This window comes from Parasteatoda tepidariorum, chromosome 4 (genome assembly GCF_982258835.1).
Source record: "Parasteatoda tepidariorum strain Cologne lab strain chromosome 4, Ptep-v5.0, whole genome shotgun sequence".
Taxonomy (NCBI): domain Eukaryota; kingdom Metazoa; phylum Arthropoda; class Arachnida; order Araneae; family Theridiidae; genus Parasteatoda; species Parasteatoda tepidariorum.
The window spans coordinates 103,394,540-103,418,979 of NC_141758.1; the positions used below are offsets into that span (position 1 = coordinate 103,394,540).

General features: G+C 27.3%; 2 non-coding genes across 2 annotated transcripts; both read left to right on the forward strand.

Moving 5' to 3' along the window:
• Positions 1 to 12,057: 12,057 nt before the first annotated feature.
• On the forward strand, positions 12,058 to 12,141 carry TRNAL-CAG (transfer RNA leucine (anticodon CAG)). The gene has a single exon. It is a non-coding gene; the product is annotated as a tRNA-Leu (tRNA).
• Positions 12,142 to 18,093: 5,952 nt separating this feature from the next.
• TRNAD-GUC (transfer RNA aspartic acid (anticodon GUC)) lies at positions 18,094 to 18,165 on the forward strand. The gene has a single exon. It is a non-coding gene; the product is annotated as a tRNA-Asp (tRNA).
• The last annotated feature ends 6,275 nt before the right edge of the window (positions 18,166 to 24,440 follow it).

The following is a 24,440-nucleotide window of genomic DNA, read 5'->3' on the forward strand; positions in this document are numbered from 1 at the left end:
TTCCCACCCTTTAAAATAATGGAACGGGCACTCCACTGGGCGAAACGCACAAACTGTTTGGGCACATACGGGCAATGGACCAATTCGAGAGGACCTTGACACATATATACGCCTGATTAATATAAAAAAAAGTGGATTCATTTTGCCCTGTGATCATCCAACCCTAATACGATCCACGGAGCGATATCCATTTATTAATTAGACATCGATCCCCTTTCTCTTTTACGATCGAAAAATTCATTCTGCGCACGCGCAGAAGCCTAGTTAATATAACTCCGTCATGCGCGTAATATGAGTTTAAGTTATGCACATTTTTAATACGGTATAAAATATTGCGCCTCTCCGGGTTTTGAATGTAGATATGATTAACACCTATTTTTGAAGAGGGGTAATTCCTTACACCTTTAGTTCTGTTCCTATTTTTTTAAGGAAAAAAATGATAGTAACAATATGAAACTGAGCAAATTTATTACCCATATAAAGGAAGATATGCAACGATGAATAAATTTATTCAGCATTGAAATATTAACGTCTGTTAAAAAATATCATGTATATTAAGTTTTACTTATAGAAAATCTTCATTGCAAAAAGGATATTTTCATCGACAATAAGAAAAAAAGATACTTAGAAAGATATTGATTTACGCTTAAGTTTTAATCAAATTTATTTAGATAAAAAATAATAATATGTATTTGTAGCAAATTTATCACCAGTAAAAATGTGCTACGATAACTAAATTCATTCAACTTAAAAATGTCGCTTTTAAACAGATATAATCCACTAAAAATGTAATTCGTAATAATATTAATTTGGGTTGGTTATTGTCGAGAATGCCCACTTTAAAAAGTATACCAACTTAAATAATTATTATGAAGTATAGGTAAAGGTTTAGAAGGATTGGATAAACGTACACTTTGATTTAATTTGAACATTAATAGAAAAATTAATAGCGCTCATAGATTAACAATAAAAAGGCCCCCAATTCATTCATTTAACATTGAAATAAAAAGTACTGGACAAAAATAATGCACTGAAAATCTCTTAATTATTTGCCACTATTTTTATACATAAGTGATAAGGATATATCTCATAACAAAATGAGGAAATATGAGAGAAATTTCCACATAAGTTTTGATCTTACAGGCTTTAATTTTTTAAAAAAATTGCACTTCACAAATACATTACAATTAAACTAAATTTATATAATTTTTTAATTATTTTGAACGCATTAATGCGCTAAAGTTTATTACGTTAGTATTAAATGATTACTTTACACGTGACGAAAGCATTACCCTTAAATAGTATATTTTTCGCTATAAATGGAAGGATACGATAAATTTACATTTTAATTTTGTCGTGAGCATATTCACTTTCATAAAAAAATACATTACTGGAAATGCATCATTCATTAAAAGGAAAATACTCCACAATAATTCACCGATAAAACTCCACAATAGTTACTCTACAACAGGGGTGGCGAACCTTTATGCACCAACGTGCCATTTTTTCTAAAAAAATTTTTAATGTTGTCATAGACGTGCCGACAAATAGTTTTGATTTCGTGATTATAGCGTAAGTAATAATACTAAATACTATCAACTCAAAAGTATTATAAAATAAAATACATTTTACAATGTCTCAGTTATACGCATACGCGTAATTCAACTTTAAGTAGCATCAATGTGACTTCTGTTGTTGCAGATTAGATGGCAAATAACTTATATTAGGGTTATAAGATGTTAGTTTAAGCAGAACTGTTAATTAGTTTGCTAGTTATTTATTGCTAGCTTGTTTTTTTATGGTTATTAATTGCTTTTTTGCCTAAATTGTTCAGTTTTTTGTGAATTTTAATTTAATTGTTATTATTCTTCATATCGGAACTTCGTGATCGGTAGCGTGCCCAAAATATGGTTACATGTAGTTTTCATCCTCGCATCGTGTTTGCCACCCCCCCTTCCAATCGTTGAAAGGGAGTGGCTGGGTAGGGCAAAGGGGTTAGTGTATGTTTGCAGTCATTGTCATGCCAAGGACTAGATACAAATTTCGCCAATGTGGGGAATCGCAACTTGGCACCTCATAACGTAAAAATATACCCCTATTCTCCTGAAAAAGTTGACTGCGCGTGCTCTAGAAAACGAAACTGCAAAATAATGGAAAATCGCACTCCTAGCTAGATATCGATATCATAAGTAGAAATTGATGTTTATAAATACTCATTCCACAAACGTACGAGTTCGCAGCAGATTATTTTGCCAAAATATTAATCTAAAAAAAAGATGTAGATCCCTTTCTTTCTCACAAATCGCAAAACTTATCCTCAATAGCCCTTTATTTTTCTTGGCTAAATATATTATGACATTATATTTCGTGCAAACATCAAGAGAGGGTAAAAACCTTATATTAGATACAACCCCAGAAGTTCAATTATTTGTATTCGATTTTTATAATAAAAATAAGTAAAATACGAAAATAGTGGTTTTTTTTCCATCGCTTTTTTTTAACACAATGCTAAAAACATTAATTGCAGAAAATGCTTGGTAATAAGCTCTCCTTAATACCAGCTAATTCAAAAAATTTATTACTAGCACTTGATAATGACTCCCAGTTCGTCTGTCCCGAAATGGGAGCGTTGGTTGGAAGTGTGGAATTATCTATAAAAGTAAAGCAATTTGTTTAATACAAAATCTTTTTTCCTGCTTCATATGATCATTATTAAATGCAATAATTCTAAGAAATTGAAAAGAAAAAGAAATATTCTCAATCGACATAGCAGCACCCAATAGGTTTAGTCTTTAAATTAAAATATATCATACTTTTTCATGAATAGTACTTATTGCATTAAATTTAATATATATCTCAGCAACTCGATATTAATAATTTGTAAAATTTATTCTCTTTTAATTCTGATTTATTCTCTTTAGAGGAACATCGTACTTAAAAAATTCTAAAACTAAGGAATCTTATTTTTAAATTTTTTTTTCTAGAAATCATAAGAAAACTTCATAAGAAATTTTTTAGGACATCAAAACTTGGTCAGTTTTTCCCAAAGAATGTTATTTTCTGTAACTAAAACATAGCATATAAACTTACTGAAGGTTTGGATTAATATTCATTTTAAAGTTGGAGAAATTTATTTAATTTTTTATTTTTTATTTAATTGTCATTGATTGAAATCATTTGAAGCATTCAGTCAATTAAAATTATTTTTACATCAGATATTTAATAGATAGTTAACTTCACTTTTCTGATATATTTTACAGAGATATGGGACTTATTTTAAGTATTTAAACAAATATTAAAATTATTTAAAAGAATTTAAATAATTATTAAAATTTTTTTGAATAGTTAAGATCACTTTAATATTATAGTTTTTAGCAAGTGGTTCAGTGGTATATTGATCGAATTTTATATATTAGCAATCAACCTTGTATTACGGACTAAATTCTTCTTTTTTTACAGTCATATGAGAATTATTTTAAATATTTAAGCAAATATTAAAACAATTTAAAGCAAATTTGAGCAGTTATTAAATTATTATTATTTTCTTTCTCTTCTTTTTTTGAATAGTTAAGATTTCTTCAATATTATAATTTTTAACAAGGGTTTCAGCGGTAAAATTTTTAAATTATTTTATTAGAAAATCTGAACTTAAATGAAATATAATTGCTTGATTTAAATCAAATTGATTGAATTCTATATATACAGGGTGTTTATAAATGCCCGGACCCATTTTGCTGTTTAATAACTCATAAAATAATGAAGATATAAACAAACTTATGGCATTTATTGATGGAATAACTCATATATTTTCCTTTTCAGGTTTGAATATCTTTACTTTTGTAAATATCGTCTACGCGTGTGGTTAATTTCAGATAATTTCATTTTCCTGTCTAAATATCTGTACTTTTCTAAATATCGTCTGCTTATTAATTGCATTTTTTTTGGCAACTATTGCAATGTTATGTTTACTTTCTATGTGATGTTTTATTCGAGAGGATATTAAGGAGAATGCATACATCGACATGCTTGCCGCTAACTGGCGTGAAATTGACTATCGACTTGATATTCTCCGCGCGACGAAGGGGGCACACATGAAACTTTTTGAGTCTATCTAACCATTTATGTTATTAATTTTAATCTATCTTTATTATTTTATGAGTTATTAGAAATCAAAATGGGTCCGGGACTTTATAAACACCCTGTATATTAACAATCAAGCTTGTATTACAGAGTAAGACTAAAACATACTAAAAATTTTTTTTATTTTTTTAAAGAGACCTGTCTAATATGGCTTTACCTAAGCTAATTCTTACTCATACCTTAATCTTAACTTCATTTTTATCAGCTCTAAATCATTATCCAAATACTTATTATACATCCTTATTTGTACTATATATTAATATTACATATTAATAAAGGCTTCTTTACTTGACATGATTTTTTGATCTAAGAATATTTTATTTCGAATTTCAATTGGGAATTCAAATTTCGAATTCAAATTTTGTGAGTTGGAATTTTTAATATTTCAAAACTTTGTAAAACACTCGTATATTTAAAAGTGCGTGATAAAAGCGCATGATGTTCATGGGTCAAGTATTAATTTTACTTTATGCTGTATTATTTTAGATTAATTCTTATTCACTGACTTATATTTTGATTGTGAGAATCAAGATATGTCGTAATATTTTAATAAATTCTTAATAAACTTCGTAATTTCTTAATAAAATTAGTAGGTGCAACTTTCATAATTTCACTTCATGAGTAGTACAATTTTCTTAGTTTAGAAATAGGAAGATTGGCGAAATAAATGTGTAAATAGATTTTTATTTTTTTAAACAGTTTTTTAAATAGTTTTTTTTAGAGTATATTAATAAATAGTATTTTTAGATGTCAAAATTGACTGATTAGGGGATTAATTATAAAAAAAAACTTGTCAAAATGAAGAAATAATAGTTATTTTTATTTATTGCTAAAAATCCATTCGTTTATAGTTAAGAAAAAAGGATTAACTGATTATAAAGCAAGATTAAAAATTTAGAATATGATATAAAATTGTTCGATATTTTTTTAAACTATTATTTATTTTAACCGAACTTTAATTTTAACTGAAATAACTTCAATATTTTCATTCTTCAAAGTATCTGTAAAATACACTTTACAAAATTTATAAAATAGTATTATTACTTAATTGAGATTTCAGTGTTTTAATTCTTTCTTATTTTCCTTGAGCAATTTTCATAAATATGCTTCATATTATTAAGTGAAAGTTTTGTTTAAATATTTCAACAAAAAAAAAGTAAATAGAAGAAAAATTTTCATTATTTCTCTCAAATTTATGAAAAATTGCTAACTGTCAACCATCAACTTCGAGATAAACTTTGTAAAAATAATTAAATATTAATTATAACTATTTTCTTTCTATCAATGCATTTCATTTATACATTTTTCAGTGCTAATAGCTTTGGATAATTTCAACCAAATAAGAATAAATTTTATAATGCAATCCATTTAAAAGGCCATTGTATTTAAAAATCTTTCATTCTTAGGTATTTTAATTTTAAACTTTTCATATGTTTAGTCCCACTTCAACTCCGTATCCTTGTTATTTTGAACCCAATCCAGAAGACAAGGGAACTCCTGAACCAAGTGTTGGGAGAAATGTGTCTTCGTCGAGGACTTTTTGATGGAACTAATCCGTATTTGTGTTACATGGAGAGGAAAACCACGAAAACATATCATGGTTAGGCTGACGGCAAGGGGACACTAACCCTTGATCCGTCTACCGCTCTTGAAACCTGTTCATCTAATTTGAAGGCTCTTTTCCTGAGCCATCATGGCTCTTATCATGAGATATTCAGTTTAGTGAAGTTCAATTTAATTTTCATTAGTTTGCAGTTCAGTTAAGTTTGCAACCGTGTTAGTGAGAAAGTTTTTATTGTGGTTTCTAAAATGTTATGCAGACGACTTCTTTCTCCTATTTCTTTGTGAGAAAGTAATAAAAGATTTTTTAAATTCTTTTTTGGGGTAAATTTTACCATTTTTTTAAAAGCTTTTTTTACAGACTATTGTATAAAAGTACTTAATGAGCATTTTTCTGATTTTAGGTTTAAGCATTAAAACAAGGTTTAAAAAGGTTACTTTTCTAAAAACTTACTAAAACAAGTCACGCAATCATAACTATTATATGATGCTAACTTAATTTGAAAAATATTTGCAATTTTAACCATGTTTCTATAACCCTTAGATCAAGAGGTATTCACTGCACAGTTTTTGATATCCCATGTATAGAAAACTCAAAGTCTAATTTGATTAAAAGTTTAAATATTTAACCACAATTTTTTTAAAAATTTATTAACTTAAGTTAGCTGTGTGTCGATATAAATGAAGATATTAGTTTTTAAAAATATTAAGATATATATATTCATATTTTAAAAATATTAATATAAAATGTTAATTAATATTAGAAGAGGTAATCATGTAATCAAATAAATGTTTGAATAAAATTTACTAGAAAAATCGCTAACAGGAAGAGTAAAATAAGATTTAAAAAATAAAATTTTTTACTTATAAATGTACCATGTAATTAAAATCCCCAAACAAGTAATAGTTTTAAAAAATAAATTATATTTTAAAATAAAGAATTTCTTTTAAGAAAAATTTAAATATAGAAAATAATGTTTTTAAATAGAAATAAGGTTTTTAAAAAACAATTAAATATTTTTAAAACAAAGAATGTTTTTTGAAAATCTATATATATATTTCTCTTACACGGCACCAAAAAAAAGCCTCATTACAACTCCCCGAATGGCAACGTTAGAAAATCGACCAATGATTGCTGCTAAAAATGTCACATGGCAAATGTAGATGAGGTGGCTCAACATATAGCGCTTTTAAAAACGGAAACAATAACCAGAGTGAGCATTATCAGGTTGTTCAATTCAGCTGTGGCAATCTCATACTATTAAGCTAGGCAGAAGTGAGTAGTAGATCTCTATTTTGTCGAAAGCGCTTTTCTGAAGTACTTTGTACAACTAAACAAGATTCTTTTCACAACACTTAAATATTTATTTTATTTTCTTCATTTATAGAGAAAACAGTCGGCAAAGAATTCTGTTAGGTTAAAAAACCTTTCACTAAAAAAAGAACGAATTCTAAAAGAAATAAAAATAAGCAACTTAAAAAATAAAAATGCTGTTGCCAGCCATAGAATTTGTTGAAAGTTAACTTAGCAACATAAATCAAAATGACACAGAAGCGCAACTAGATCAAAATTATGATACCTGAGCGCTTGACGTAACAAATCCTTCAATTCTATAAGTGTTGTATCGCCAAATGCCCAAATTAACAATTGCAATTTCAAATTAATATTGAAATGTACAGGTTTAGAATTTTCTGCAGTGAAAAGTTTTCGGAACTTCAGTATTCAGAAAAGTATACATAAGCTAGACGTCAAGAACGTATCCAATGAGCGAGCATTGGATTGCGAAGCAATCCGAAATGAACTGCGAAAGCAGTTTCGGGGGTTGGCGAGCGCCAGCGAGTAGGGGGCGAAGCTTCCTAGTAAATAATATTCAACAAAATAAGAATTTTCTTATAAATAATAATAAAAATTTGATTTTCTTTAAATAAAAAAGCAATATTTAAAAAATAATAATAATAATTCCCTTCAGCCAGTAATAAAAATAAATAATGATTTTAAAAAATCAATTTAGATTTTTGAAATTAAGAATTTCCTTAAACTTATAAATAATGTTATTAAAAATAAAAATTCCTTCAATAAGAATGCTTATATTTTTAAAAACAAGAAATTCCTTTTAAACAAGAAATTCCTTTTAAAAAACAAACTTTTATTTTAAAAAATATAATTTTTAAAAACAAAATTTCCCCCAAGAAATTGCTGAAAAGGTTACAAGCGCACCACCCAAATGTGAGGAATATTTTATTCTATAAGTTTCATCGGCAATAAACATTTGGTGTAAAAGCGGCAATAATCGCGCCAAGCTAGTTTACGGGCTAAGCAGTAGAATCATATGAGGCTTTGAGTCGAAGGGGAGGGAAAATGAAAACCTGGACCCGAGGATGAAACAACTACGACACCCAAAATATCGTGTCACGTGCCATAAATGGCACGCGTGCCATTGGTTCGCCATCCCTGCTCTACAACAACTCACAATTTTTTTTTTTTAATTGGCTAATTACTTTTTAAGGGATATTTCAAGGAATAAAAAAGATACTACCCATTATGAAATAGTTACAAACAGATAATAACTAAACACAGAAGAAACTTTACAGATTGTAATAAATGCTTTAGATACTTGATTTTGTCTTCAGACACTGAAGAATGCTCTTTTTTATAGAACCAAAACTGTATTATGTCCTTTTCTGTACTTTTATTTGTGCTTTATTCACGTCATTTTGAATTTTTGCACTGAGTATACCTTATCTTCATATAGTTGCTTAACACTTTTAATTGACAAAAATCTACACTGTTTTATCATCCAAAGTGATACTTGTTGAACGGATAGTTTAGTTTAAATCGAATTTATAGTCGTACCAAAATAGTTCATTAAATGTATAGTTTTATGTACCCAATAGGTACTAAAAAAAGTACACAGTTAGAAGTTTAGTCGCGTGTGGAATTTTAAAATAGTATTCATTAGCTGCACATTAAAGTACATATTATCAAGTTTAACCAGACTATAGTGCAAATAAAACCTTTTTAAACTTGATTGCATAGTAGTACTGTTCAATTTGAACGCATAAGCACGCTTCAGTATAGCATCTTGTTGAGGTTACCGCAAATTTTCATGGAATTATAATTCTAGGAAGAGATGCCCAGAGGAAACATCACATTATAGTACTTTCAGTGATAGGATCATTGTTTTTTCTTCAATATTTTAAATGCATATTTATAAGAATTGGAATATACTTTTTTTTCATAATTGGAAAATAGTTTCGGGTGATATTTTTGTCAAGAGGGAGAGTAAATTTTTAAAATCTCATTTTCCGTGACAGATTTAATTAGAAAAATTGATTTCTAATTTCAGTTCAAAACCTGACAAAATAACAAATAAGAAAACAAAATTTATAAACGGTTCTTTAGTTAGACGGAAACTGGAATTTTTTTTTTTTTTTTACTTCTTTTTTTTTAAAAAATAATTTGGTGAAAAACATTTTATTCCGAGACCAAAAAAAAAAAAAAAAAAAGCGAATCACCTTTTTGACCAGTAGTTTTAGAGTTTTAGTTGTACTGACGCGAATAGTCTCCCAATCTCTGAAAATATTTGTTGAATTCCTAAACAAAAATGTTAATTTTTTAAACATCTTTATTTTCGATTTAAATCTTAATTTATGGTAAAATCGGTTTACGATTACTAAAATCTCCACTTCTCAAATAAATATCATATGCCCTGTGTAAATTATGAAAAAATATAGTATTATACGAGACTAATAGTAATATAGTATAGGTATATAGTAATATAGTATATAATAATAATATAGTATTATACATCTAGACGAGTGGTTTCACGCAATGTTTATATAGTCTTCTCAAAATGCTGTTTTAAGACAATATTACTGACTGAGAGGTAATTTAGAATTTAACATTTTATTCTGATGTGAATTAAAAAAGAAAAAAATAGTGCGTGGAGTCCCTCCGCGCGGAAGAAGTTAAACTTCGCAACCTGCGACGTTAATTGTATCAGCAGTCGTAGAAGGATCACTAGTTCTATTCAACGACTGTTTTTCCTGCTCCGCTCGTTTCCGTGCTCTGTAATAACGGAAATATTGTGCATTTTTCCCTCGTGGACCTCTTGAACCAGTGGAAGTGCTTGTGGTTGCCTCATCATCTCGCCCTGGAAAATGTATTTGTATTAATAATGTATGTGAATGCGTCATAATGTAATTTCAAAAGAGAAAACATAACAATCAATTGATATTCACAAGAGACGTACCTTGACGTAACCTTAAATCCGTCGCACTGTCCGTGGGATTGTTTTCACTCATTTTTTACAATTGTTATCCACTAAATTTGAAAATTAAAAGTACTACCCTATTAAATTATATGCGTATCAAAGCAAACTAAAAAAATATTTATAGAAAAACAATACTTTTATTATTTTTATGCTAGTCAGAACCAAAACAATATGGAAATGAATGAGGGAAAACTGGATCTGGATCCTACCACGTGATTTCCCGGCCAATAAAAATGTAGCGTTAAACGTTTAACACAACCTTGTTGGAAGTCGCATAAGAAGTATAACTTCAAAAAAAGCTATTTAAATAAACCTTTTATGAGCATTTTTGTTGTTTTCTGAAATAGAGGGAGTTTTTTTTTTTTTTTTTTTTTTTTTTTAAATGATGAGAGGGATGAATCTTCTCAAGCTCTTGAGAGATTGGTGCATGCTACTAACAATATGGTTCGACGTTGACCCGATTATTCTGTTTCTGTATATTATTTAAATTAAAGGGTAATTGTATGCTTAATCATCATATTTATATTATTAGCAATGTATGTTACCATAATCACTGAGGTACTCTGAACTATTTGTATTCTTTTTTTAAGCGTAATGTAAAAGCTTTTTTTTAAAAAAATATTAATGCCTTGCTTGGTGAAAATAAAGAAGATGGATTTAAAGAAGTTTCAAAGAAGTTTCTTACTTTTTTGCTAAACGCTCTTAGAATTTTTGAGTCTAGATTGATTTTTTTAAGCATATTGTAAATACTATCTTTAAAAAAATATGAATACCTTTCTTCGAGAAAACTAGGGGAAGAAAAGAGGGATAAAAAAAGTTGTTAAGAAGTTTTTACGAAGGGATAGTCAATAGGTATTTTTAACGGAAAACTTAAATGGAATTTAGTTTCAGTTTAAAATAACAATTTTAATATTTATTAAAATAAATTCGAAAATACTTTCTTTTTTTTTTAAATTTATGAAAATTTTCAAAACTGAGGAATGGTATAGTTAATCAAAATGCATGTTAGAAATCTGTTTTAGTTTCTATTACAATAATTTAAAAAAAATGATTTTTTGCATTTTTTTATCCATTTATTAATTTTTAATTTCTTATTTTCAAACCCTCGGTTCCCGATAAAAAGCTAGGCTCAGCTAGATTTTTATAGAAATTAAAATCATTAAAAATTTATATTTGTTTTCCTTTTCTATTTTCTTTTTTTTTCCGAACATTTTGATTTTAAAGACCCATGGCAAAACTGGTTTTAATATTTCAAAGTACAGCAGATTGAAAAAAGTAGGAAAAAATAGAGAAAAGTTTGTCAGACATGCCAAAATCAATGAAAATTTAAGTTTTTTTTCCTTAGTAAGAAGTATCTAGGTAAGTTAAAAATCTCAAACTAATAAAATATTTTTTAAAAAATTGTTCATCTGTACACAATTATGTTTAGAGCATAGTGGAGGATGAATTTTAGTTAATAACATTTTCTATGTTGTGAATTACATTTTTAGAAGTTTCCAATACTTTAGAGCAAAAAGAAACCTTAGACTTTTAACACAGACAATTAAACGCTACTTTTCATTGTCTTAATATTGCTTCAAATTTTCAATTAGCTAAGAATATTTTAGCATAAAAACATTAAAAAAAATGAAATGCAATCAAGTGTATTGAAGAAAAAGAAAAGTATTACATGATTTGATGAGAATTATTTCCTTTTTATTGACTTTTTCAGTTCCAGTAGCCTTTCATTTGTTGTGGAATTCAAGTAACAGTGCTGCCATCTACAATGGGTTGTGGTAAAAATTATTAGATATTTTAAAGTTTGAGTTATTAAATTTGAAATTTAATTTGAAGGAATAAAAAAACAAGTATTTTAAAAGTGTATATATTTAAAACTATTTAAATTTTACAGGCATGTTAATAATAAAATTATTTGAAGAAAATTAAAACAAATATATATTAAGTGTATACGTTTAAAACAAGTAAAATTTTACAGACAAAACTTAGCAAATATTAATTAACAATGATTTATACAATTTAAAAAAAAAAAATCTTTTTTTAAAGCGTGTTTTTTTGTGAAGAACTATTTTGACTACCAACTCAAGTCAGGATGGCCGAGTGGTCTAAGGCGCTGCGTTCAGGTCGCAGTCCTCTTCTGAGGGCGTGGGTTCGAATCCCACTTCTGACAAGTAAATTTTTACTTAATTAAAACTTCATTTTTAACAACATACAAACTATGGAAACAATATAGACATTGACAGCATATAATACATTCCACTGGCTAACGCTTACTCCGTATTGAATTTATTTACAGGCATTCTGTCCTGTAAATTACAACAAGGAAAGATACCCTGATTCGCAACATCATTTATATAAATATACGTAATCAAAATTTTTCCTCATGCCCTATCTATAATCAAAAATTAATGCTTGAAAGAGAGAAAGATAACATTTTCCATTTCTTTTCTTTCTCATCTTTCCGTAATGTATATATGTATTTTTTTTAAATACAAATTATTTTATAAATTCCGTATTTTCTTAACCATTATCAAGTTTTTAAATTAGTTGTATAAAATAAGGTATGCCATGGCTAAATATGAATATAATTTCAGGAATCTTTTAAAAGTTATTTTCATGACCACACAAGGAAAAATCATTTCAAAACTCTCCAAGCATTTTGGGTGATCTGATATGTTATTAAACTCGACTTGAAAATTAAAATTTTCCGGTCGACTCTAAAAATTTAGTAGCTACTTTTTCTTCTAACTTAATGAGTCGATGACTGATTTCGATAGGTCCTATTCATTTAACATTAAATTTTTTTTTCCCGCCAACGTGAATGTAAATTTTTTTTTTAAAATTCACATTAGAAATAATCTACTGTAATAAAAAGTTAATTAAACGCTGAAAATAATATAAATATGTCACAAAATTTATTTAAACATACTGACTTTAAAGAACTTTATTAACAAACCATACCCTCCAACTGCTACGGAATTTCCGTAGTTTCAGAAATCTTCTTTTCAGACGGTAGCAAAATTAATGTCTTAATATTTTAAAAAAATTAGTTTTAGCGTAACTTGTCCACTATTACTTATAAAAGTGCAGACTATATGGCTAGATTCTTAAGTTCTGATAAAAGTTTTATGAGAGATCCATTTGCTTTAAAAATTTCTACTTTGGTTCGCTACCACTAGAAAGAATTATTTTCAAAATCCTCATAAGTTGGAGGGTATGAAAAACAATACTTTTATGACTTTTATTATTTTTATGCTTGTGAGAACCAAAACAATATGGAAATGAATGAGGGAAAACTGGATCCTACCACGTGATTTCCCGGCCAATAAAAATGTAGCGTTAAACGTTTAACGCAACCTTGTTGGAAGTCGCATAAGAAGTATGTATAACTTCAAAAAACTAGAGCGTGGAGTCCCTCAGCGCGGAAGAAGTTAAACTTCGCAACCTGCGACGTTAATTGTAGAAGAATCAGCAGTCGTAGAAGGATCACTAGTTCTATTCAACGACTCTTTTTCTTGCTCCGCTCGCTTCCGTGCTCTGTAATAACGGTAATATTGTGCATTTTTCCCTCGTGGACCTCTTGAACCAGTTCTTGTGGTTGCCTCATCGTCTCGCCTTGGAAAATGTATTTGTATTAATAATGTATGTGAATGCGTCATAATGTAATTTCAGAAGAGAAAACCTAACAATCAATTGATATTCACAAGAGACGTACCTTGACATAACCTTAAATCCGTCGCATTGTCCGTGGGATTGTTTTTACTCATTTTTTACTATTGTTATCCACTAAATTTGAAAATAAAAAATACTACCGTATTAAATTATATGTGTATCAAAACAAACTAAAAAAATATTTATAGAAAAACAATTCTTTTATGACTTTTATTATTTTTATTCTAGTGAGAGCCAAAACAATGTGGAAATGAGTGAGGGAAAACTGGATCCTACCACGTGATTTCCCGGCCAATAAAAATGTAGCGTTAAACGTTTAACGTAACCTTGTTGGAAGCCGCATAAGAAGTATACCTTCAAAACACTTTTCACGTATATGTAACTTGAGTGACCAAAATTAAGAGAATGTCAACTTTCACCAGTGAGGTGAATGTCAACAATCACATCGTCGCTTTGGTGAATGTCCGAAATATTTGTTACATCTGAATTGATATTAATTTACTCGTTGATATTATTATATTTATTCGATGTTTTAATATCTGCTGAAGATAGATTAGGAGAAACATCAGTGTTCGGAGTACCGGTTAAATGGCACTTGACCTAAAAAATAAAAATAAAAACATTGATGTAGGGAATACCGGGCAGTGGCACTGAAATTTAAATAAACATCAGCGTTGGGCATACCGGGCAAATTTATACCGGGCAGTGGCCCTTAACTAGACATAGTATATATTTCGGACATTTACCAAAGTGACTTTGTGATTATCTACATTGACCAGTGGAAGTTAACAACCACCAATTTTGGTCATTCACAGTAACATATGCATTACATTTTTGAATCACATGAATCTTTCCACCACAAATAAAAGGATTCCAAAGGATCAAAACTTTGAATTTTGACATTATTGGACATCTTCAAAATGCTCTTATCCAAAGTCTCTTTTTACATTGATGTACTTTCAACATTAAACAATCAAAAAAGAAATGATGGAAAATAGTGACCCATTGCTTATTTAATTTTTCAAGCCAGATTGGCCACTTTTAATTGTTGACTCGCCTCGAGGCTGGTAGCGAGAGGTTATTTTTAGGTCTAAACTATTTTAATTATTGGTAGTTATTGTGGCAAAAGAAAACTTAGTAAATTCAGACAAGTTACTGTTCAACACAATTATTTTATTTGTAATATTTGAATTTGAAATAAATATATTTAAAATGTATTTAGTAACTTATTTTTATTGTTATCAATTCTAACTATTGAAGCTTTTACAGCTCATGAATAATGCTAAATCTCTATTCCTCACTCAGGAAATAATGCAGTAAGTTCTGAAATTATATTTCAGCTCAATGTATATTTAAGGCAGTGTTTCCCAAACTTATGACTTTTGTGTACCCTTACTACATTTTTCGTGAAGCTGTGTACCACTAAAAAAAAAAAAAAAAAAAAAAAAAAAAATGAATGTATTTTTTTAAAATATGTTTCTTTTTCGTTTTTGGTACAAAGTTTTTTAGATACCAACCATATTCTATGTTAGGAATAAAAATTATATTTTATAAAAATAATCAAAATAAGTGGAATTTATTGCAAACTTTTACTATAAAAAAATTTCACAAAAGTTAAAAATCACAACTGGCTGTTGACACCACTAATTATTAACTGTCAACTCTGCAAAAAATATCCTATAGAAAAATACATAATCGTAAATTTTCATGGCTAACTTTGTTTTTAAATAAAAGTTTTTGAAATTTTCGTTTATTGCAAGTAGCATAAGAACGTGTACCCCGCTAAACTGTTCCCGTACCCCTGGGGGTACGCGTACCACACTTTGGGAAACACTGATTTAAGGCAATGTAGAACATGGTGTTCAATCCATTGTACAATGCTCCAAGGAGAAAAAAAACCAAAAAAAAAAAAAAAAACGTTCAATAACTTTTGAGCTAATGATCGGATCTCCACGTTCTAGGATTCAATTGTAAAAGTTCGAAGGAGTGACCTCAAATATTCTAATTAATTAGTGCAGATGGTATTATTTTAAGTTACGAAATCAGACACAAAAAGGTACTTTCTCACAATAAACATACCTTTTTTTCAAATGATTCGGATTTCTGATCCTTAAAAGGGGGTAGTTGGAGGTAGTTGCAATCTGGGAAGTATGGTCTCAATAGTTTGGTCAGTTGAGCGATCCAAAGTTTGGACCCCTTAATTTTATTTTTATTTTTATATTATTTTTTATTATTATTATTATTTTTATTACTTATTTTTATTATTATATTTAATGTTATTAATATTATTATTTTTTTGCGTATTTCACCATATTTCGAGAACTGTTTAAACGAATTGAAGAATTCTTTGCAAACAAATATAAAATTCGCTTATCCAAATATAATCCCCTGCAAAATATAACTTTTATTAAATAATTATTAGTTTTCAGTTTATTTAATAATAGTCAAAAATATTTTGATTTGTACGAAATACGTTTCATATCATAATTTTACAGTGTACAAAGAAAAATGCAAAATTTCAGCGAAATCGATTGAATATTTCCTGAGAAATCGAATTTTAACTATACGACTTTTTAAGATTCGATTTCTCAAAAAACAGATTTCGAGGTCTGATAATAATGTTTAGCAGATCCTCGAAAGCCTTCAACATAATCAACATTATTATTATCATCATATAAATATGAAACAGGACATTTTAAACCACTACTTTATTATTATTTAGCATTATTTATTTTTCGCAATTTTTATTTTCCAATTTTTCATTCCCAATTTTTTTTTTTGTTCTTTCTTTTTGAATTTTCAATTTTTTTCCTCCCTATATTTTTATTATTTACGTTTCCCAAATTTTACAAATTTTTAAAAATATCGAAAATTTCATTATTTTTCAATTAACGTTTCAAATATTAACTTATTATTCAACTTGTTTACATGATAGAAATAGTATTTTGCAATTTACAAAAAACATTCAGATATTGGTATTATGAATATGTTTTTTTTTTTAAATGATTTTTTTTTATCAAATTCCAAATCAGTTATTTGAAGATATTATTATATTTTATTTCAATTTTACATTCTTAATAAAGTGATTAAAATTCTATAAAAAGAAAACTTTTAATTAATTAATTTATTTTTCTTTTAAATTTACATTTTTAAGAATGTTTTTTTTTTCTACATGGAATAGATCCTCCAATTCTACAGAGAAAAAGTGGTGATGAATCTAGATTCTGGAATATCTCTGGAATCTAGAGAGAACTGAGTACTCTCTGAGACACATAAATCTTATAATGTAAAATCTTACTCATTTTGAGAAATAAATTGGGCACCAAAAATATGTTGCCCTAAAATTATGATATCAAAAAATATTTACAGATGGCGCCATCAACCGCAACAAAAAAAAACATTGTTTAACATTTAATTTCTTATTCTTTTAGAAAAATTTCAATTTTCTTTAATGTTCAGATTAATGTATTTCCCAAAAATAATTTAAAATTATCATAAATTGACAAATATTGGCAACTATATCGCTAATAATTGTCAATTTGTAACAAAAAATGTGTACAGATGGCGCCATCAACTACATCAAAAAAAATAAATTTTTTAACATTTAATTTTTTTATTCCTTTAGAAAAATTTCAGTTCTCATCAATGTTCTTTTTTAATATAATTTCTAAAACGAATTTACAAATAAATGAAGAGTAATGAATGTTTTATCATGGAGAAGACAGAAAATTTTCAATTGGTTTTTATTACCATTAAATAAAATGTCTTGCATTAATTATTTTTAAATAGTACAACTATCTAATAATGGCTAAACTATATTAATTTAATACAAAAACTATCATTGAAATAAAATTTTAAAATTTATTCAGTACAATTTAGCGAATGTATGAAAATTATATTTAATTAATAGCATTTCTAAAACCATTTTTGTTTATTTCATGGGCCTTACAGATATCCAAATTTTTGAAAGGGATAAAATTAATATAAAGTCACACTCAACATTTCACTCATAACAGAAAAAAATTTCATTTGCTAAACATCTGTAAAGAGATTTATTTATTTCGTATCTTTACCTTTAAAGAATTTAAATTGATTAAAATTGATGAAAATGATCTCTGTTTATCTGAAATATAGGAAGAATTTAAAATATTAAAGGGGGCATAAATTAACGTCTCCAATAAGCCAGTTAATTACATTAAGATATATTCATTTTTGATACTATTCTTATTCTACTTAAAAATGTCGAAGAAATTTAGGGAGAACTTAGAGGGATGTCTAAAAATTTCAAATCCATTAAATAAATTCTACAATATTTCAATTAATCTCTTAAAATTTTATTAACATGGAAAATAATTGCAATAAGTAAAGTATTCTACTTTTGATTTAAATTAATAACTGAAATATTTCTTTACATTTTTAATTAAAAATTAATAAATCCTCACTTTGTACGTCCTCGGTAGTATAGTGGTCAGTATCCCCGCCTGTCACGCGGGAGACCGGGGTTCGATTCCCCGCCGGGGAGGACGAAATCTTTTTTTTTAATATTTTGCTTATTAACATTTTATTAATAATATTTCGGAAATAATTTTTTTGGAAGAGGATTTTCAGCAACGCATAGCAGCAATTCTTGCTATTTTTTTTCTATTTAATAATGTATAATGTATGCCTAATCTATGTAAATCAAAAATCCTTAAGAATACAAATTTAAGCTCCTGGTTCCAGTTAATTCTTTTTTTTTTCTGTGGAAACGAAAAGTAATCGTTAAATAAATAACATTATAACAGTTATAATGCTTCTTAAAAAAAAAGAACATTTAATTAATTGTATTCTTTAGATTTAAACGTTTTTTCTTCTCTTTTAATTCCGATTGATAAATTATCTAATTTCTTTTTCGGAACTTTTATTTCTAATTTAATGATTATCTAATCGAATGCTAATTTTATTTATTCTGAATAATACTGAAAATGAGAAAAATTATTTTTAGATAAGATGCTTTCTAAATACGCGAACTACTAAGAAACAGAAGTATATTTGTTAAGTAGGAAAGTTTTAAAATTTTTTGGTAAATACGTAACATTATTTGGAAAAAATGTTTTACAGAATTTACAAGCTGGAGAATTTTAACCCGGATTTCAATTCTTTAGTAGCAAGGTCTGCTTTAAAATTTATTGATTGCTCTTCTTTTTAAAGTGTGTTTCTTTGATACGTTTTTTTAGCTTTTGTTTATTTCTTATTATATTAATAAATAATCATAATAATTATAATTAATTTTTGTTACTCTTTATTTATTATATTTCATTCATTTATTTATTTTATTTATTTATTTATTTTATTTCATTTATTTATTTATATTATTTATTTAAAAAATAAATGATAGTTCCCAAAAGTAATTCGGATAAAATGTTTGAGGAAAAAATAATTTTTCTAAATTTATGGACTTTTATAAAACAGCCTCTCAAAAAGGATTGTGTGCATTAAAGAGTTAAGTACAGTTTAAGAAAGGTTGATTAATGACAAAACTAACATATTTAAGCTAATCTATGTCAAAATGTATGCAAAAAAATAGTAGTCTTGAGTTAATGAATTTTTATAACTGTCCCTAAAATAAGAGACCATAGCAAAAATTAGATACAGTTAAAAACATGTAATATAAAGAAAAAATGTATTTTTTAAATATATATTTATTAAAAAATATTACGTGTGAAAATTTGTTTGAGATAATGACACATTTTTTAACTTTTTCAAAAATGGGTTTTAAGTAGGTTAAATGTAATTCAAAATACGTAGGATATTGCAAAAATTAATGTCTTCACTTTCACTTAGAAAAATAAATTTTACATTTTATAATCATATTATTTCAGAGCTCGAAAAAACTCAGAAATTTTACCCGTCCCCGAGGACGGCTTGTCCAACAATGTACCCGTCCTCCTTTGAAACTAACCCGTCGCTTCTAAATAAATAAAAATATTATTTTTTCTTATTTATTACAAACATTTATATAAATTACACGATGAATTAGTAGCTACTAGGATTACATTATACAGTAATAAAAGAAATACTAGGTTACTAATAGTAAAACCTAGTATTTCTTTTATGAAATATAAATTATTTCTTTTATGAAATAATTTAAATGACAAAGGTCAAGTTATCTGGAATGTCAATTTATCCGCGTTTTTAAATGAATCAGATATGACTTTTGCCAGTTCCACAATCAAGCCTATGATTTACAGAGGTTTCTGCACAGAAATCTGAAAGGGGTTTTCCATTTAGGTGGATGTTCATAATTGCGTTTAACGCTTGCGTAATGTGTTTTTTTGTAAGTTCATTGCTGAAAAGTCCCTTTCAACTGCTGCAGTACTCTCAGACGGAAAAAACATCAATCCACCAAGCGCAGTATGTTGCTGTACGGAATTTCTAGATTAGAGGGTCATTTTAGAAGTGAGGCGCTAGACTCTTGTAAGATAACAAAAATTTAAAGTGTATCACGACTAGGACTGGGCTATAAATCGATATATCGCGACATATCGATTTAACGCCTATATCGGCAAACCGATACAGCAACTTTCATTCCAAGCGATGCATCAGAAATCTGATTTAAGCGTCGAGTGAAGAAGACGATATAACGATATAGCGATATAGCGATACACGCAAGGACTTTCTCTTACGTTCCGATGCCAACTCGCGCTGTGGAAGACGATATTGTTTCGTTATGTTGAGACGGCCTTGACTGATGAGCGGTAGAATCAGAATCACTTTTGAGACCTTATATCGTTATATCACATGTTCGTTTTCGCAACTTCGCGATTTGAAATCGTTTCTTGTAGATTATTTTCAATGGGATTAACTTCGTGATCGCCGTCGTAACCTTGTTCTGAACGCAATCTATTATTGAAAAGAATTTATAAAGAAAAGTTTCTTCATTAATTAGGTAAGTTTTTTATTTATTTTCTGACAAAACTTTTTTTATATTTTTAAATGTGAAAATTATCGGAAATCTAATTTAAGGCATCCATAAGGAATTACAAAGTAAATAAATTTGTTAGGTTATTTTTTTACTTTCTTTTAATTTATTAAAAACCTTTCGGATAAAACTTCTAATAATTTAATGGGCTTCTATTACTGATTTTTAATTTATAAATCTTGAGTTGTTTTTATTTTTAGAAATAAAGTTAAAACAAAACTTATTTTTTGGACATAAGTCAATAAACTTTATTTGTTCAAAAGAATGTGAAAAGTTTGCGAATTTTATTCATTTCTTTTTTTTTTTTATCAATTACTACTTCGTTTTATTAGAGAGTAAAATCATTATTTTTTTTTAATTTTCGTTTTATATTATTAGTTAATTGGCTAAATATATTACCGAATATCACAATTCTTTTGTTTTTATTTTTAAGAATTTAATTAAGAAACTTTGCCTTACTTTATTTTTCGTTCATAATTCGGTCATTATTTAATTTAATTGAATTATTTATATGAAATAATAATAAAAATAGTGTTTAAGAAGCATTTTTTTTTCTAAAATTTATTTAGCTCTTTGTTTTAAGCATACAAATAATTTTTTAACGAACTTATTTTTTAAATTTTGTTCCTATGCTGTTAGGTAAATATATTGATAAATTTCACTTTTATTTATTTTTTTATTTTTAAACTAAGAAATCTTTTGTTATTTGCGTGGTCATTTTTAGAAAATATAACAAAACTTGTGTTTACTTCTTCATTAAGAATTTGAACATTACGATCGAACTTAATAATTCTGTAATTATTTACGCATAATAGTACAAGCAAATATTGATTTGTTAAAAAAAGTTTCTTTTTTAAAAAAAAAAATATTTTTAACACTTTGTTTTAAGTGTATAATGAATTTCTTAACAAACTTTTTTTTTAATTTTTTAAATTTTCTTTCAATAATTTCAGCTAGATATCTTTATAAAATTCCCTTTTTATTTTTAAACTGAGAAATCTTTCAGAGAACGAAAATTTTAAGAAATTATTACAAATCTTATGTTTACTTTTTAGTTTAAAATTCGAACATTTTTAATTTTAAACTTCGGCTTTTAGTCAATCTAACTTTTATTTTAATTAAAATATATTTTGAAATTTTAAAATCAGCTTTTGTTTAATAACAATATTTTTTTTCATTAAGGGTGTTTTAGGGGTTAACTTAAATTAAGACTGCTTATACCTTATAAACGATAAAGAAGTGCAAATATTTCATTCTGTATCTACACACATTTTTTCAATAAATATTTTAAGTAAGATTTGTACATCTTAGTCAATTTATTTAATATCTTTCTTAAGCAAAACATATATATTTTCAAATTTATAAATTGATTTAAATCAATATGCGTATGAAGTCTTGATAGAAATCTGACTTTCTGTGCTTTAAAGTAAATGAAATTCAAAAATACTATATCGCGATACATCGCTATATCGCGATGCAAGACTGACGATATATCACGATATATAATTTCTAATATCGCCCAGTCCTAATCACGACCATTAACGGGAAAATGGCCGTCCGCGCGGACGTCTGATTCGCGAGATTCGTTGTCCGCGGAAATTTTTGACCACCGAGGACGGGCGGTTTTTCGAGCCTTGTATTATTTCTCTTTCTAATGTGCTTACAAGAACGGCGAAAAAAATGAGACCACAATTTTTTTTTCCATAACATATTTTATTAATTTACACGTTTCATTATTACTTTGCCATTGCTAAGTTACAAATAAAAATTTTTTACTTTTTTTAGATTTATTGTACAACTGAACCATCCAGGCCCTAGTCTTAAAATTTTGGCAGTGAAGACTAGTAGGCGCTGGTAACCAACCAGGTGTAAGACATAAAATATATAATATGTATAATGAAATATATGTCATTATATAAAACTACACTACATAAGTTGGAAATGCTTATGCATATAGCTACTCATTTCCCTTAATTTCTCTAATAATAGAATGTAAAAAGAGTATAAGAGAGAATAATATGAAAACATTGCCTTATTTATCTACACAAACTGAACAATAGTGGAGTCTAGTGGAAGAGCATGTTAAGTGAACTGAGAAAGATTTAGAATGAACTGTAACGTAACGACAGGAAGCTGTTTATAAAACACTTTTTTCCGAACTCAACATTAAACTGAAATTTGAATATTTTCGAAATTTCTCTAAAAGTTTCTTAGAAACATGATCTAGCGTAAAACGTGAAGTGATTTAATGAAACTTTAGAAAGTAAAGAAACAGAAAGCTGCTTATGAAGCACATTATTTCCCACTATAACTTAAACCTGCCCTGAAAACAGTAAATTTCAAGAATTTTCAAAATTTCGTTTAACACGTTCTTCCTGCATAGAATATTCTAGTGGAAGAACATGTTAAGTTACATGAAAAAAGCTTTCCCACTATAACTTAAATCAGTCCTTAAAACAGCAAATATCAAGAATTTTCAAAATTTCGTTTAACATGTTCTTCCTGCATAGAATATCCTAGTGGAAGAACATGTTAAGTTACATGAAAAAGCTTTAGAATAAGTAAAAAATTTTATAAAACACATATTTCTCAGTATACTGAGTATTCCCCACTATATACACACTGAAGTTTGAGTACTCTCGAAATTTCGCTTAACATGTTCTTCCACTAGACTTCTAAATTATACTGCTTTTAAGTTTATGAATACCAAGTAATACCTTAATACCCACACTTTTAGTTTATGAGGCGAAAAGAGTTTTTGACCAAATTTGTTTTTTCTTAAAGAGGGAAGATGGCGCCCTAATCTTTAAAGGTTTGAAATATAATTGATAATTATCGCATTAAGCATTTAGAGGCGTAAATTTTAGAATGAAATGCTGAAGAAAAAAATATTAGATGAAAAGTAAATTAAGCCTACATTTTCGCCTTCACGTCTTTCAGATTTTCAATTAAAGTACTATTTACTTTTATACTTTAAGAAAGCATTTCGTGCTTAGTTAAATTCACTTGACATTATTGCTATATTTAACAAAAGCATACAATTATTTAGAATCGGAATTGGTTAAAATACTAACTATTTAAATATTAAAACAAATTTTCTTTCCATATTTGTACTTATTATATACAAGAAAAGAGCTTAAAAGCGACATGGGGATATAATTCATATTTTGTGATGATTTCAACGCAGAATATCTACAAATTACATAAAAAAGTGGATAAAAATATATTTAAACGATACTATTTTTTTGTATCTAATAGCAGTTTAAAAGTTAAATGCAATCCTTTTGTTTTATAAGGTAATAACAATGTAAAAAATTTTAATCTACAGCATAAAACAAGTCCATCGAAATACTTCTAATTTTGAAATTTCTAACAAATTCATTAAAATATGAATAACTAGACAATAAATATGATAGATTCAGTAATGCGAATAATTTAAATGGTTCAAAAATATTAAATAACAACAAGCTATAACTGTTTAATCAATATTAAAATTTTAACTCAACGACGAACTATTTAATGTGGTTAATATTCAATTTCCATTTTCCCCCGTCATTTTATTTTAATAACAATATTCAGTGTCACTAAATTTTAAACGTCGATAAAATTTTGAATCGAAATCAAAAATTTTGTATTAAACAATGTCTATTTGAATCAGTGACGTCGAATAACACAACAAAATCATTTTTGTACTTTTCTGTTTTTTCTAACCCTAGTTCATGAAACGTTCAATGTTTCAAAATTAGAAAGAGTAAATAAAAACTTAAAATTTTGAATCAGCAACGAACAATTTAATACGGAAACATTTCCACCTTTTCTTTTTCAGATAACAACAT